Here is a 17,761-nt window from a genome sequence, read left to right on the forward strand (position 1 = left end):
TATGACGAACTTTTTGCTCTTAATCATAAACACATTGGTTGTATAGATGTTAGGGCTGTCAATTGATTAAAATACATAATCGTGATTAATCGCAAATAAATGGCACATTTTTTTATCTGTTCAAAATGTACCTTAAAGGGAGAATTGTCAAGTATTGAATACTCTCAACATGGGAGTGGACAAATATGCTGCTTTATGCAAATGTGTGTATATTTTTATTATTGGAAATCAATTACCAACACAAAACAATGGCAAATATTGTCCAGAAACCCTCACAGGTACTGCATTTAGCATAAAATATATGCTCAAATCATAACATGGCAAACTCTAGCCCAAAAGGCAACAACAGCTGTCAGTGTGCTGACTTGCCCCAAAGCTGCATGTGATTATCATAAAGTGGGCATGTCTGTAAAGGGGAGACTCGTGGGTACCCATAGAATCCATTTACATTCACATATCTGAAGGTCAGAGGTCAAGGGACCCCTTTGAAAATGGCCATGACAGTTTTTCCTGGCCAAAATTTAACTGAAAAAAGCTAACAGTGGTCATCGTCCATCTATTTACTGTGTAACTTAATGATTGTTACCCGTTGGCTGATTACGCCAATGTTTATTTCCCTGCTTGTTGGCAAATAATCCCTTCAATATATCCTCACTGGCTTCGTTAAGTCCCACATATCTAATCAAGATAAGGGGAATTACACCGAGGCAACAAAACAATACAAACACACATAGGAGCACTGCAAACAAAGCCTTGCAGTTCGCTTATCAGTATGTAAACATATCATATACCAATTAAGTTTTAATGACCATGTGCCGCTTTGGCATCTCCAGTCTAGAAAATAAAGCAGGAATATGTTATTTTTACTCACTTAAAAAATAAATTAAAGATCTAGTGTTATCATTCTGTCTACGACTACATGCCTTAATTCCCCAATGTGCATGAAAAAAGACTCTTGAGGGTTGCATGGCAGGTTGTTGTGACTGTGTTAGATGGATGTGGGTATAACAGCAAGAAATCTAGTAAAAAATAAAAAGAGCAGTGCAGCTAAATCTGGCAGCAGAGACCGTGAACAGCAACATTGCTTTTTTAAATTCCAGATTGACTGACTTCTCAGTATGCTTCTTCGCTGCCCGTGGTGCAGATGACGTCACGTCAGCCACAGCCTGAATAATGTGTGAATGCTGCGTTCGAGGTAGACAGCTCATCAAGATGAGTGACAAGTGCTGGGTGCAGGAGTTTGACCAGCAGAGGGGGAGGAGTTGGCGGAGGCTAACACATTCTCTTTGCTGAGGTGAAAAGTTGCGTACTGTAGCTCCGATGTCACATTTTAGCACTTTGAAACGTGTTGAATCTGAAATCGAGTTGAACCTCGACTCACACCAGTGAGATTTAGATGTGGGGGTGGTTGTGTTGCAGGGTTAGGGTTGAGGTTCCGGGTGGAGGAAACGGAGCACCAACCATACAAGAGTCCTGGTGTTTCTACGGTACATGTTCTGCATATCATGCCTAATGTGCCGTAATCTTGTTTGGAGCCAAAAAATTAATTCAGTGAGCCGCTGAAAGGCACTGAAGTACTTAGCGAGTGACACATTAATGTAATTAGGGTGAACATGGGCATAATTCTCTAAATTACTATGGTCCCACTGGTGTGTGTGTTTTAAGGTGCTAAATTCCAAATTCGGAGCAAATCTATAATTGAGGGATTGCCTCCACACAGCTCTCAGCATGGCGACAGCTGAGCCGGTGGCTAGCAGCTAATGGCAAAGAACACATATTGCCAAGAAGTGAAAGTCAATTGTTCGTTCCACTGCAAAATCAGCGCACAGCAGCAAAGCTACTTTCCGCCATTTTGGACTGAAAGCGACAGCCAGACGCCAGTAAAACGTCCGCCTAAAAAGTGCCTACAAAAGTAGACCAAAATTATTTCTATTCTATCGTCATGTTCTACCAAAATGGCCTGTGTTGAACAATACAATCTTATTAATATAATAAGAGTTTTCAGTCCAAAATGGCAGCAGTGGCTGTTGTCAAAAAAACACAGGAGTTTTGTCGCTTTGCTTTTATACTCTTTGCCAACTGGAGGTTGGGACGGCGTTATCAGCCATAATCACAGTATGACAAGGTCTCACATCTCAACCAGTTTTAGTTCCTTTTAATATGATTTGACTGAGACAATTTACAGTTGAGGGTAATACCGAGGAGGTTTCTTGAACCTATCTTACTAGATAAGAGTTTCAACCCCAACTAATAACAAAACATGATCTGAACCAAACACTGCTTTTTTCAGCTGTTAAGTAACAATCGATTCCAATTTAACAAGTACATTAATGTTTAATTTACTGGTCGGTGTCTGAGTGAGTTTAGTGACCGAAAAGCCAGACATTTATAAATATAAAGTACCGTCTTCAGCTCATCTAGACATTACTGAGGCCTTGTGGCAGATCGTATGCGTGAGAAAAGTCAAGGACCAAGGCAGGTTCCTTGAGGTACTCCACTCTTAATGTGTTTTCTGTCTGAGAAACTCCTGTTGAAGAAAATGCTTCCCTTAAGATCATGTTTTACCTCAGAGGCAATATATGGTCCAAAGCTCTAACAGTAAAATATGATCTATGATATAGAAATGTTCATATTTACATAGAAGTTGCTGGAAAGATACCTGAAAGCAGGATGCAAATTACAAAAAAAAAACAATGTTATAAAGGAAAGCCTGAATACAAAGACAAAGGACTAACTGTTGTAGTAGAGATTGGCCAAATGGTGCGTCCACTACAACTGCAATTTCACTATATTAAGATTTTACATGAATAAAATATAGGAAATAGCAGTCAATGAAAGATGTGGGTCAAAGATTGACCTTTTCAATGAATTTTAGCTACAGGCAACATGACATGAAAATATACCAATTAACAGAATCAGAAATGACAGCACGTTTCCTTGGGCCCATTCCCTTTGTGTGCTCTAGTGTCAACAAAATAGCCATCATCAGTGTCAAGACTGCTAATGAATGTTTAGTCGGAAGGGTTTGATTTGCTCTAGGCACAATGTTTTGATGGGATGTTAGGTTAGGTGCACTTTTGTTGCTCCAGCAAATGTGAAACACCAATTAGCCATGTTTTTAATGATGGAGAGTGTTTGTTTTTTTTAGCACAAAAGTCCAGTGGCTTGCTTCCCCTGAAATATAAAGCTGTCAGTCAGAGCACAAGGGAATGAGATACTGAAAGCAAGGGGAGGACAGACTAAGAAGGGCTAATTACATAGCTGACACCTCTCGCCTTCAAACATCCTTTTGCAAAGCATTTTCTCCACATTTCCACAGGGATTTCACAACAATTGCTTTGTTTAGGTGCACATGGCATGTCTTTTTGTTCATTATGTTTAGGACATCGCTTTATTAGCTGGACAGAAGTAATGTAACGTATGTAGTGAGCAAACCACAATGTTGTCAGTTTGTGTTATTCCTACTGCAATACTGAGAAGAGTGTTTGTCAGTGCTATCAATCCTGCATGTCAAGACCTACCAGAAAGGCAGATGGCTTAAATAAATCAAATGTGATGCAGGAGCATGCCTCTTGTCTCTCAGAATGCTTCATACATTCTCTAGCAGCTGAATCGAAATGCCCCTCACAGCACGCCAGCAGCTCTTCTTGTTTTCAGAAAATTAAACCCTGTGATCATTATTTATCTTCTTTAAACTTCACAAACCTCATTTATTAGCTAAGCAGTCACCATTATGGATAGTTATTCCAGACGGGACAGCCTCTCGAGGCAATGCAAATAAGTTGAGGGCAGATAGTGAAGCTACAGTATTTAATATACAACATGTATAATTGATGACAACGTCTGTGAAATATAGATTCAATGGGTGGAAGCTTATTATCATTTTACACTTGAAAAAAAACAAGAAGTGTCCTCCAATAGTGTTTCTTTTAGAGGTCTTGCACAAATTCAGGCTTTACACTTGTTAATTGTTATAACAAAATTATAATTGCAGTGCCCTTTGGGAGTGGGCCGATTGCTTGGCCCCAGAAGAGGACCGTGAATCAGTTTATTAATATTGAATGTGTCCTTTGTCCAAATTGCACCAACTTCGCCACTGCACATCCTTGGGCCCCCAGCAATACAGCCGCCGAGAGGGAAGTAGATCAGATGAGCGGTTCTGGAGATATGCGAAGGACACACACACACCCACACAGACAGATTTCTTGATTTGTAGTTATATGATGCTGTTACAGCGCCACCTATTAGCCAAATGACACCAAATTTGTCATGGTTACTTAGACATCATATCTACAAATGTCCACCAAATGTGGTCCCAATAGCACAAAGCAGTCAGGAGATATGACATTTTTTGTAATATAAGCCCTGCCCAGAGCTTTTGAGCTAAGTTTGAGGGTCAGCTATAGCAATATTAAATGGGACATAAAAAATCTGAAAAGTAATGTCTTTCTGGCTTCATCCAGAGATATTTTGTACCAAATGTTGTGTTAATTGCTCAAACTTTGTAGGAGGAGCAGCGGAAAAACAGATTTGGACACAAAGACACAAAATGGCACAAATGGTTGTGGCTTATATAGATAGATTTTTCCGGACTCACAGAATCCATTTTTGTTTCTGCGACTTACGGTTCAAAAGTTACAAGCCAAAATGTAAAGTTTGTTGTTATAGCGCCACCATCTGGCCACATGGCACCAACTTTGACACTGCACATCCTTGGGACCCTAGCAATATACCCTGCAAGTGTGAATTAGATCAAAATGTTCTCGACATATGCAAAGGACAAACCCACATACACACACAGACAGACAGACGGACAGAAATTGCTTGCTTTATAGTTAGATAGTTAGATGTGAAAACAGTCAAAACATTGCAGATCCCCTCTTGAAAGGGCATTGAGGTGAAATAAAAGAAATGCCAGTCAGGTACCACATTACCCCACCACTAATCTCCTCTCATCAGCGGATAAATGAGAGGCAGTGACAAGGTAATCAAATCGAGATAGCCACATAAATGGGTCCTGTCGAAATTGCCTGTCTGTGTGACGCGTGGCTCGACAGGCCATCAGGTCTGAGCGCTTTGAGTTTTGGTCACGGAGCATCTGTTATTTGGATCAAGGTAGACTTCCGTGAATTAGCATCTGGCAGCTTTATTTACAGCAACACCACTAAGCTTCAGAGCGCAGGTTACTGCCAAGGATGCCGACGGCCACTTGTGACCGGCTGTGGCACGTTGTGTTCCCGTCTTATCTGACTTAGCTGAAGTTGCCTCTTTACAAGTGTGAGACAGATCCCTCGGCAAGTTGAACGACCACAGAGAAGCTTCATACATCAGTGGTTTTTGGACCGCAAGTCCCATAACGCTCCACTGACAGTTTGTTACAGTCTCCTGGCTTTTTGGTTTGGCTGTTGCATTTAAAGAACACAGGCAACTAGAGTTTGGAGATGAGAAATTGCTCTAAATCAGCAAAAGAAAACTTAAAAATATACTTTATCCTTACTGAATGCTGCTCTAGATTAATGTATGTTGTGACGGAAATCACCCTCTGGCTTACTGTAACATATGAGAGAACAAAGACAAGTACTGTAAATAGTACAACCTGTCCAAGGGCAACATAGCTCTGTTTTTTATCACTAACTCTGAATCACAGGAGAAAGACAGTACAGGGAGGAGGGGGGGATGGGCAGCCAAATACAGAAACAATGAAGTGGAACAAATCCAACAGGCACACGCTTTATCTCGTTCCCTTCGCCTTCCCTGCCTTTTTTCCATTTTTGCTATCTTTCTCTATCTTAATGAGCACCACAGCTTTCTATCGAGGGATGGTGCCAGCGTGATACATCACAGACAGGACACATGCAGGGAGGACGAGGACAGGACAGTCGCAGGGTGACGGTGATGCCGGCAGAGCGATTAAGAGTGCTTAGACAGGCATGCTGATCCACAGAGTGCGGAGCAAAAGAGCACCATTATGCTCAGGGGAAGTGGCAGAGGCACCCATCATGTCCTCAAGATGAAAATGTAATAACGACTTCATATTTTATAAGACTTAGAATTAGATTTTTTTGAAGCAGATGCAGAGCTGTAGTAATGACCATCTGAGAGGATTCAATCCCAAGGCTGAGTCCAGTTGAGTTTGAGTCTAGATCTAAAAAGGGTGAGCCCAAGTCGAGACAAATGATAGTTAAATATCCATAGTTGTCAATAAAGCTATTTACAGGTTTTCAATAGAAGAAGAAAAAGTGAAGTCAACTTCCAGTAGTGGATTATTCAACAAAAGTGCTCTAAAGACTGAACTCGAGATCGTAATGAGACTCAAGTACTTCAGCCCGTGTATGTGTGTAATATCACATGACCTTTCTCGACTGATCCTCAACTACTGAATACTAACAATGTGCTCGACACCTTTTTCGAGAAGCAGTTAAACCTTTTAAGAGCGCCACATTGAGAGTGACATCGAAGGGGCTTATGTTCTTCCCGCTTAAGCACCCTCTAGTCAAAGAGGTTCGTTATAATTGCTCATCGGCCTGAGTTTAAAATGTCTGGTCGTAAAGTCAGTCTGCGTGGAGAGAACCCGGCGGTGGCGCGATCTGAACCACTCACTGCACAGCCTGAAAGCTCACTCGCATAACACAATCTCATTATTCAAAAGGCAACGTTGCGCCGCATTAATAGACGTGACCTTTACATTTGTTTGCGGCAGATACTCCCCATAGATCTCAAACTCCTTCAGCATATCAGAAATGAAGTGCGCATATGTCCGTAACACCTATCCATTCCTTGCCTCTAAATTTCCATACTGGGCGATGCGACACTATACATTTGTTCCACGGTGGCGGCTAAGAGCAGGGGTTTAATTGAACAAAGCCTGGGAGAGGAAGCCTCCGGAGCAGTACCAGCAGGGCTGTGCTTCACCTGCGTGAGGCGATTACTGAGCCACTACATAAATGCAGAGCTTTGCTGGAGAGTGCATCCATGTCTATGCTCTATGTGAAATCAGTAATGAGCCAGCAAGTGCAAGGAGAGACTGGTGGGCCCAGCTCATTGCCATGCATAGTATGAAGAAGCATGGGGACAGCAGGGGAGTCCCAGAGGCAATATAGAAAAAGGAAACAGGCCATATTGTCATTCAAATGGTGGTGTACATTACACGGGAGATGCTCTTAGCTGATAGCAACAACGGGGTGAGACACCATATTGCCACATATAATGCGGTACACGATAGTGTTCCTGGCCAAGGAAGCTTACCAGTGGCTCCGTTTCCTTGGATTTATCTGAATCACAGCCTGAAAATGCAGTAGGTCTGCGGAAAAGACGAGCCGTGGAGAAAAGGCGGCACAGTGCAAGAACAATCATCGATGTTCTATTTCTGCCCACATGAGACACAGATTAGATAATCAAACATGGGCATATATTTATAGGAAGAAGGAATGGAAACGTCAATACACTTATTCAAGCTCAAAGGATTTCCCCCCATGCACAGTGCCGGATCCACTACACGCATTCACGTTATGCCATCCATATAGCATCAGCCTCGCACAAATATGCAGGCTGTCTGTTGCTGGCAATGTCCTGTGGCGTTTCACCAGAGGAATGATTAGGCTGCCAGATGTTACCTTAATAAGTCTGTCTGTTGATTATAGCTTGTTGCGTGGCGAATGTCCTCGGTGCCCAGTGGAAAAACGTTTGTCATTTAGCAGCTAACAGAGACACCGGGGACCGTTACAATGACGACGTTTACATGCACACTAATGTAATGCTATTATCAGGGCCGGCTCTAGCGCTTTTGGTGCCCTAGGGAAGACTTGGAGTGTGGGATATACCGATATTATTCAGGTTTTAGGAGCATTCTTTGGACATGTCTACAGCGCATTCAGAATATACCTCTCAATTGGTTTTTTTTACAGTAGTTTGCAACACACGGCCTCTTACCTGGTTACATTCAGCGATGTGCGTTGTACACGCAAACTAACTAGCCGACAGTTTGCAGAGATGCATGCCCAAATGAAAAGCCTGCATTTCTGGTCGGAAGGATAAACACTTTTAAACGTTATGAAAGACCTGGATATCAACAGGTGTTTTTTGGGATATGCGCAGATATCGCAACGCCGACCCTTTCAAGAAGGTGGCTGAAGGAATGAAAGAGGGAGGCTGTGTTTTGCACGGTCGAACGGCTGCATGTAAATGGGAATATTGGTGTAATATCCATTTTCATTAGCCATGTAAACAGCTTATGAAAGGAATAAGGGATGCACCAATACCGGATCGGATGTCGGGGATAATGGGGGCGATCTATTCAATTAAATTCTATGTTTATATAACATACTGGAATTTTTATTCCCATTAAAGTTTTGACCAATTTGTTGCTGCATTAAGAAGGTTTACACTTCCTGTTAGTTTTGAAGATTTTTTTACAAAGTTGCTGGGATATGACTTATTATTTTAATAATAAATAACAATTCAGAAAATGTATATCTATGTATTTATTTGTCACATTTTGTTAGGAAAGCAATGTTTAAGTCAATGAAAAAGCCGGATCGGTGCATCCTTAAAAGGAATATTGTGTTTATCGTAATAAAGGCAAAAAACTGAATACTTTTTGCATGTAAATGTAGTCACTGAGGATGAAGTAAAAGAGGCAATGTGTGTTTCCTGATCTGCATAAGGGGTTCAGCTAAGATGGATTTTTTAGGGCAGATGATGATATTGGTATTTTTAGATCAAGGCTGTTGATAATGGCGGATATTTGTGCTGATATTGGAAACACGGCTGACGTTACTTAAACTATAATAAGACACAAAGTCTCCATTGAGATCCAGACTAATGAAATTGTACGAGGTGGGGTGGCAGCACACACTTCTTCTACTCTTGAGAAGCAATTATGATTAGAAATATGGAAATCTGCTAATTAAAGCCAAATCAACAGAGGATACGTGGAGCGGGGTTTTTCAGCCGTGGGTGAATTCTTTTTTTTTTTTGTATGAAATAAAACGTTTAATGTGAGGTGAGAGGCGAGATAGCGAGCGAGTGAGTAGGTAGCGTGACGGTGTTTGTCAAGTCGGAGCTGCTGCAGGGTCTTCTCTGTATGACAGGAGAAAATTGACTCGTCTCCCTTACCTTCCCAGCTTGCTTGAGGACTTTGTTCATTCATTACTGGCTGAGCTCCAGTGTTTTTTTTTTTGTATTTGCATCCCAGAAGGCTGCTGATATTTTCCAGACGGAGCGTGGCTTCTGAACTGTCATCTACAGTTAGACCTATATAAGATCTTTCCATTGACCTGCATCTGTTCAAAATACGTCGACTTGGCTCTCGCTGTTTTAATCCATGGTCGGCTGAATGCTTTAACATGCTCGCTGTAATTCCATCTTGAAATTGTGTGCATCTAGCAGATTTTTGGGTTGAATGCGGGAGCTTACAGTGAATCGGCATCGTTGAATGGGGCCGCCTGGCAGAGCAGCAGAGGTCGTATGTGACACTGTCATTTCTCACAGATGGTGTGGAGGCTGCCGTAGCAAATAAAGCTGGAATATCAATAGGCTGATCTCTGAGCATTCACTGAAGAGGTAAAGAGGTGGTGTAGCTGCATAGAGGGCACCTTAAAATGACATTCCTGTAATGCTGGAGATAATTTGCGGTAAATCAGTATATATATAATTTCTCTGAAGTGGCACCTAAAGGTCACATTGAAAGAATTATGAGCATCTCGCTGTCAGGACTCCAGACAATTCATCAAGAGGAATAAAGAGGGAGGGGAGCAGTCACTCTGTCTTGATTTGCTTGACCGCATTGAAAAGAGTCTGGCCAAGGACTGCATTCATACACCCCCTCTCTGTATTCTTAATCAAAAGACTGCAAATGCAAATCCTCCAGTGTGCATTTTGATCTCAGTCCCCTCACTTGGCACACAGTGACACATGGCCACCTACAGGCTCTCTGGGGAATCTCTGGGTAGTCGACTGTTTTGCAGATTGTCACAGTTTGTTTTTCCACCCGCTTGGAATGCCATTTCCTGCTCGTTAACTCTCCATTAACTTCATGTCCACTTAACACAAGCACTGCCAGAGGGGTCTGGCTTTTGAGAGGCTTTGTCACACCTGCAAAAGAAGAGGTTTTCCCTGTAATTACATCCACTCATGCACAATGCTATTGTCTAACTTTTAACGAGGTCATTGTCAAGTTATTCTGTGAGGGTTTTATACTCCGTCCGTTATCATGTTGGAGAGGTTGTGTGACCCTGGGAGTTCTCAGGAGCGCCTGGTAGGGGCTGCCAAAACAAATTAGCCACAAGTGAGGGGCAAGAGGTGATTCCAAGACCCCCTCGAATCAGCTTTAATGGGAAAGATTACTGGGATGGGAGCTTGTGTGGGATGGCGAGCAATACCAAGTAGATCGGGGGGTCCCCAACAAGTTAGGTCGACAACGGTTAGTTTAAAAGTTTTTCGGGAGTTTCCAGAGGCGCACCGGACGCCCCTGATTTGCATAAATTAGCCTAGATTATGCAAATGAGGTGCGACCAACGTGGCGGTCCATCTCTCGAAATGCAGCGCTACGCTAGCAGAATGCATTGCAGGCTGCTTACGTAGACAATGAATGGGAAGCGTGGAAATGACGGGACACGTAAGACAGTGACCATAAAACAGAAATTATGTCTGCTATTGGCAATATACAACTTGTTGCTATAAGTAGCTCTCTGTCACTTTATTTTGTCAAATTAGCTCACGGAGAACAAAATGTTGGAGACCCCTGAACTGGATGCAATCTGGTTCATCTCTACGCACAGCGTATGTTCTGGAAACAACACCTGGACAGGGCATGACAAAGACACCAGCCATGTGTTGAGATGACAAGAACCCAACTGAGATCAACTGTGTTGGAGCAGAGAATATGGCATATGGGTCATTGCTATGAGCCTTCTGGTCTTTGTATAACCAGAGTTGGTTCTATGTATGTGTTCTTGGCGATAGATAAGTACATTCTCTGCGGGCTTTGGGCTCAGTGGGCCGTCTCTTGTTGCCAATCTGTTACGTGATTTTCATGAACAGGATCTCAAAGCAAAGTTTGGAGTGTATCCAATTAGGTGACCTTCAGATTTCCATGTGTACTTTTTGCTACTGATGCAGCAACAGATGTGCAGCCAAGTGTAAAGCTGTTGGGATGGGGGTTGGTATCTCAAAGTCTGAAGTCTTGGTACTGTGCTGGATAATATTGGATTGGCCTTTTCGGGTTGGAAGTAACTCGCCGCTTGAAGTGATGGAGTTGAAGAATGTCGAGATCTCAAATGCAGGACTCAAACACAAAGCAGAGGTATCCAAAAATCACAAGGCTAAAGCAGAGTCAAATACACACAAAGCAAGGTCTAACAAGGGGAGCACAAAGACTAAACCCACAGGGGAGGAAGGGTGACTGTCTGAAGACATGTGCCGTTATCCTCATATTTAGATGATTATTGCGCTTCGCCCGTCCATATAAACGCTTCTTAATTCCGATGTGCTCAAACAACACGTACAAACCAGCTCTTTTCTAGCATAACCTGCCACGGGGAGTAAGATAGAGCATGACAGGCAGATGCAGGCATTGTAATGGACTGTTGTGGTTAAGAGTTGAACCCTCCGGTTTTGAAAAGTGAAGCCCATGCGGAAGTGAATTAAAGTTGCATTCTTTCTAATAGCCAGCAGGGGGCGACTTCTCTGGTTGCAAAAAGAAGTCTGATTGTATAGAAATCTACGAGAAAATGAGCCTACTTCATACTTGATATATTACCTCAGTAAACATGAGTTTATGGTCTCAATCGCTAGTTTCAAGTATTCTTCAACACAGCATGATGTTCATTTAGTAAATTATGGTCCCATTTAGAGTCAAATTGACCGTAAAGCAGGGGATGCTGTAGGGCGTGGCTACCTTGTGATTGACTGGTCGCTACCACGGCATTGTCCGTGTTTTCGTCTTAGAACTGTAACCCTTTCACAGTGTATTTTTAGTTCATGAAAGTTAATTATAACATTTTGGTTGCCAAAAAATTTCTTATTTATTGTTCGGTCATACTTAGCTCCACCCTCTCGTGTCACTTCTGGTTCCAAAAACCAAGATGGTGATGGCCAAAATGCCAAACCCGAGGCTTCAACACCGTAGTCTGCAAACCAATGGGTGACGTCACGGTGACTGTCTACTTCTTATATACAGTCTGTGCAGTTTACTCAGTGTTCTACTTTCCTGGTATAGTGACTGAAAGACTGAGGTTATGGAAAAAAATTGCCAAAATTGGCTTCTCTCGGAGGTTGTCTGTGTTTAGCTGTCAGGATCTACTGGGGCAAGGTGAGACCCTCAGACATCCCAAGGGAGCTTTAATGAAAACCCCTGCTCCTTTAAGTTGAAAGGAGCCAGTTGTTCTCACCTGAATGCCTCCCGGAGGGGGTATTCCCTGTGGTGGTATCCCCCTGGGTCTCCTCCCAGGTCGAGATCCAAGAGAAGACTTTTACAGAATTTTGCTGGAGTAATTCCATATCTTTTCTGGGCAGGGGAAAACCCCAGGTAGAGCTGGAGGTTGTGGCTGGGGGAGGAGAACGTCTGGCCTACTTTTGTCTGGCACGCTGCCATCATGATCCTGCAAGTAAATGGCTGAAAAACGGATGGATAAATGTCTTTGATCATTCTCTGTATACATATTTACACTGAATCTCTGTCAAGATCCATCCCTTACAGTCTGATACCCCTGAGACAGCGGGGAGAGCTCGAGGAAATGAATGCAAATTTGTAATTATTCTTCACCAGCTCAAGATCTGGATCATTTTGTAGTCATGTTTTCATCGGGACACTGAGAAGGCTTATTGGTTTGATGGTTATCACAACCCTTTTTCATTTCCTGCTAAGCATTTCTTCAAATATTTGTATGCATTTGTGTGTGTGTGTATCTCAGTATCCCTGTCTCTGAATGACAGCCTTAGTGGGGAGTAGTTTACACACACTTGGGATAAATGAGCCAATATTTACCTAAGCAGGAACTTACCCTCGCGGCAGAGTCCAAAAAAGATGTAGAAGATTGTCTCAGTGAAGAAAAAGACTTCCGAGTTATGTTTACCAGCTGTCATTGAGCCTTCCCACATTGTCATATTAAATTGTGACTGTAAAGGTTACACCACATCTCTTAACATTTGGCAGAAAATGATTTTTTTTTTCTGTCTACAATAGAGAAGCCTTGAGCTTTGTATGAGCAAGTGGAGTACTGATTATTTTTTTTACTTATATACATGAACTGTAATACTATTGCTAGAAGCGCTGAATGGATCTGCACCCCGTGTGGAGCAGCTACTCTGCAGCGATGATAGGTTTTGCATTCAAGTCATGCTTCTCTGCAAACAGCAAATAAACGAAGGCCTAACCCGGCATGCTCCCACGGAGAGGGCCAGTAATAAAAATGCATGTAATCATTGAAAGCAGGGGGCAAGTGCCCTGGGCTTTACTTTGGATCAGTGCTCAGAGATGGGGAATGAGAATATGGACACAAGGGAGGCAGCCAAATGCATCGGTGTCTGTGCAACTATACACAGCTGCCAATAAAAACAATGTTTCTTGTATTTCTGCTTGAAGCCACGTCAACAGGAACCTGTTGTCTGTCCCAGACAAAACTGGTGACCTGTGTAACTTAAACAAAAATGCAACAACTGTATCTTACTTCAGCACAGTTGTTTAGGTTTTCATCTGATCCTCCTAGTCCACTACAAAAGACAGTGCAGACAGAAGTTGGGGAGAAAGGGTGAGGGTTAGCCCTTTTCTGCTTCCCAGAGGACATAAGCAATTTTCAGCTCTAGTGAGCCAGCTCCAGGAATACCTAAGTCTGAACACAGAACAATACTCAAGCTCATTTATTCACGTCCTCCCATGGCAGCAACTGACTTGTCTCGCTTTTTTCCTCTAATACACTAAACAAAAAGGGCACATTTAGGATTGCAGAATCCACTGACACACATTTAAACTCAGAGGAGCGGAAGTTTAAAGATGCATGGTGACGATAAACTATATTTTACGTGTGATGAGGAACAATCTGAATATTCATCTCTGTTAGGATAATAATAGAAGTGTCACTCATGTTCTGATTGTGCTCCGTCAGATGCACTACAGCGCTGACTGCAGTAGTACTGAGACTTGCAGGTACGCTCTGTGATTGATAGCTATGCTAAGAGTGCCACTGCTGCTCTCCCCAGGCGATGGCAACTGCACTCATGCTCAGCAGGCTGGCATGCCGGCATTTCTACCAGTCAACACTGAAGCAAGGACGACTTCCTTCTGTTCAGTACAACTTTCCCCGACTGTTGCTCGCTGTATCTTGAGATGAGATCAAGATATTTAAGCAGGAATCAGCACTGGCTGTCCTTGAAGCAGAAGGGTATGTTCGCCAATGGAGGACTCAAGCTGTCTGAGGTGCGGGGGGCAAGAAAAATAAAAAGGGCACCAGCTGCATGAAGTGGGGGCACCACTGCGCCGAACATTTTCTAGCATGTAGGGCAGCCTATATGGCACTACATCACGTTTTCTCCATTTTAAGGCCACCCTAGAGGGCACTTTATCACGTTTTCTCTTCTGGAAGAGCACCCTTGAGGGTACTCTATCATATTTTCTCCACCGGAAGGGCATCCTAGAGGGCACTTTATCATGTTTTCTCCATTTAAGGGCACCCTAGAGGAGATTTCATCACATTTTCTCCACTGTTACGGCACCCATGAGGGGCACATTATCATGTTTTCTCCACTGGAAGGGCATCCCAGAGGGCACTTTCTCATGTTTTCTCCACTGGAAGGGCACCTAGAGGGCCCTTTATCATGTTTGCTCCATTTAAGGGCAAAAAAGAGGTCGCATTATCATGTTTTCTCAACTGGAAGCACACCTTAGAAGAGAACATGTGATGAAGGGTGCCCTCTAGGGTGCCCTTCATCACATTTTCTCCACTGGAAGCGCACCCTAGAGGGCGCTCTATCATGTTTTCTCCGCTGGAAGGGCACCCTAGATGACACATTATCATGTTTTCATGAGTCCACCAGTGATAGGTTGATGCTAACAGGGCTCACAATATGTGTCTGGAAGCTTTAAAACCAAGTCTATTATCCGCTGAGACCTTTTCATGAAACCATGGCCGTTCAAATTGAGCCGAAAAGGATTTGTGCATCTTTAGTTGGCTCTAACGGCTGTGTTGTGGCAGAGATTTCAGGTGTGGGACGAGGCTTATGGCAGCCAGAGGTGGGCAAAGGGCACTGGGGGAGTTAACTGCCTCCACTGTGCTATGACGATCTATACTGATCCACTTTACTTGTCTAATCCACTTGTCTCAAGCGAGCCACAAGTGTGTCCCAATTGTATTGTTGGTGTTTTTGAATATGAATCGGTGGACTTAAACATTTTATGGGGATTAGTCCAGCTTAGCTCCGTGCCTAATGCAATGATTAGGGATTTCTGGCAGGGCAGATAAGTGAATGTTCACTAGTTACTCAGCAACTGCACTCAACTGTTAAAGACCTTAAGCCGAAATGGCAAAGTCTTGGACAAGACAGCCCTCCGGCTGTAGTAGTGTGTCACCCATAACACTTCATTAACTTTGGCTGCACGGTGATAATTCGGTTTCACATTGGTCATTGACCATCTGAGGTAAAAAAAATATGTGTCACCATTGAGTTCAAGTCAAGTTAGTAGCTTACATACAGCATGTTGAGGGAAATGGTCTACTTGTTACAAGAATTCAAAAAGAAAAACTGAATAAAATAATAGTAGTGTAATAAAGCTATGCCATATCTTCATCTTCACAGGTTTGTGCACTTTGGCAAATGACTCAGCTTTATTTGCCGTAGTCTAAACCTTTCAAATTTAGCACTTATCTCCCAACTGAACAGACAATTCGATCCTATCTTACATAATTAACTCCAAATGTTGTCTGAACATTGATAAATGTGGTGTCCCTTGTGGGTTTTAGTCAAATTTGTATTCACCTTATTGGACAGCATATTGATCTCTCTCAGCAGAATGTTAAATTTACAGACTGAATAAAGTTTGATTAGTTCTTTTACAATAGAGAAAGAGGAAAAAGTGGTTCTCCAGCCTGATGACGTTTATGTCACTTTGAGAAGTGATAACCCTCCAAGTGTGCCATAAAATCTGACCTACAGCACCCAAAACTGCTCCAAGAGTTGTGGCCCGGCTCAAGACGCAGAGCAGACAAACTGCATTACTCCTAACACCAAAGGCCTGTGAAGTGAAGAACTGAGCAGTGTGTATAAATCAAAGCAAGGTCTACAACACGGTTGCAATACTTAAGGTTAAAAGCGAGAACTAGTGGGTCATTTGGGGATCAAAAGAATTTTAGAGTGCTGTATGAAGGGAATTTTAAAGCGCAAGTTGGAAACGGACCTTTTGAAGATAAAATGTCAGCTCCAATTGTGTCAATAATTCCTTTTAAAGTTTTTATTGAACTCTTGGTAATGCGCGTGTGGTGTATAATTGCACTTTTCCCTCTCTTTTTTTGAGAATGTGCGTGCTAACATTGCAAAGTTTAAAAAAAAATATTCACGGTAGAGGGAAGATTGATCTTTAAACGCCCACCAACTCCAAATGTAGGGGTTTGGGAATGCATTCAGAAGGACTGAAAAGACGGTATTTCAAGCCACAGGCTAGTCATTAGGCATTATGTGGTCGAAAATGTATCCAGCAAAGTGGATGGGCAGACAAAAGCCTGGAAAAAATAACAGCTTTTAGTACTTTACATGAAAAAAAAGAAAGAGTTGAAAGCATTTTTCGTACATCACATGGATTTCTACATGGAGATTTGTTATTTTGTTACCCTTGGTGGTCTGGTTTTGCAGGTTTAACTTGGTTCCAAACAGCATTCGTAAACAAAATTATACATTTAATAAACTCCGTTGTCCAGTGAGCGAACAATCTCTTTCTTCCACTGATTAAGTTGAAATAAATTGTGCTAGATACTGATCTTCATCCTGATGTCCTCATTTCCATCTCATCTTTCATCAGCCATTCATGTGCGTGTAGATCGTGCAGTCCCTCTTTAGTGTTATTTAATTTTTTCTCAATAATGAAGCAGGTGTCTAATGGGGAGATGTTATTTATGCGCTGATTATGAAAAATATCTGAGCCAAATATCTGTGCTTCTAATTACCAATGTAATTGGTGTACAGACAAAATTGCCACTGTGATTTGATGAATTGCTTTTGGACGAGCTAAAAGCTGATGTGAGAAAAGGTCACACTGCTCATTCGGATGGCTTAGAGAGACATATATTTATATTTTATAATCTACCTCCAGATCATCATTAATATCCTCTCACATCATTACACATTAAATGTGCTCTATGCGATATTCAGAGCATTAATATAGCAGCAAACAACGGTTTGCTATGTAAAAATATATGGCGGTTACAGCTGATAACGCCGTCCCGACCGCTAAATTACGAATCCTGCTATAGCGAAGGCATGCCCCGCCCTACTGTGCCTCTGATTGGCTAGTACTCACTGCCTTCGTTGGTTATGTTTAGGTATGAGGAGTGGGATTGGTTAGGGTTAGGGTAAGAATATCATGGTAAACCAATCGGAGGCAGAGTTCGGCATAGGGATGCACCAATAGCTGGATCGGATATCAGGGCGATACGGACTAAAATAGCTGTATTGGATTTTGGTGACAATGGGGCTGATCTATTAAACAGGAATTAAAATTTCAGTATATAATATATGTAGTATGTGAACATAGAATTTAATTTAAGTTTTGACCAAT

The 17,761-nt window shown here is 42.4% G+C and overlaps 1 protein-coding gene across 4 annotated transcripts in view; it reads left to right on the forward strand.

The window, feature by feature from the left end:
• The window catches only part of chrm2a (cholinergic receptor, muscarinic 2a), a 102,133-nt gene that overhangs the window by 74,236 nt on the left and 10,136 nt on the right, over nt 1–17,761 (forward strand). The gene's annotated exons all lie outside the window — the stretch shown is intronic.

Source organism: Sebastes fasciatus, chromosome 23 (assembly GCF_043250625.1).
Source record: "Sebastes fasciatus isolate fSebFas1 chromosome 23, fSebFas1.pri, whole genome shotgun sequence".
Taxonomy (NCBI): Eukaryota; Metazoa; Chordata; class Actinopteri; order Perciformes; family Sebastidae; genus Sebastes; species Sebastes fasciatus.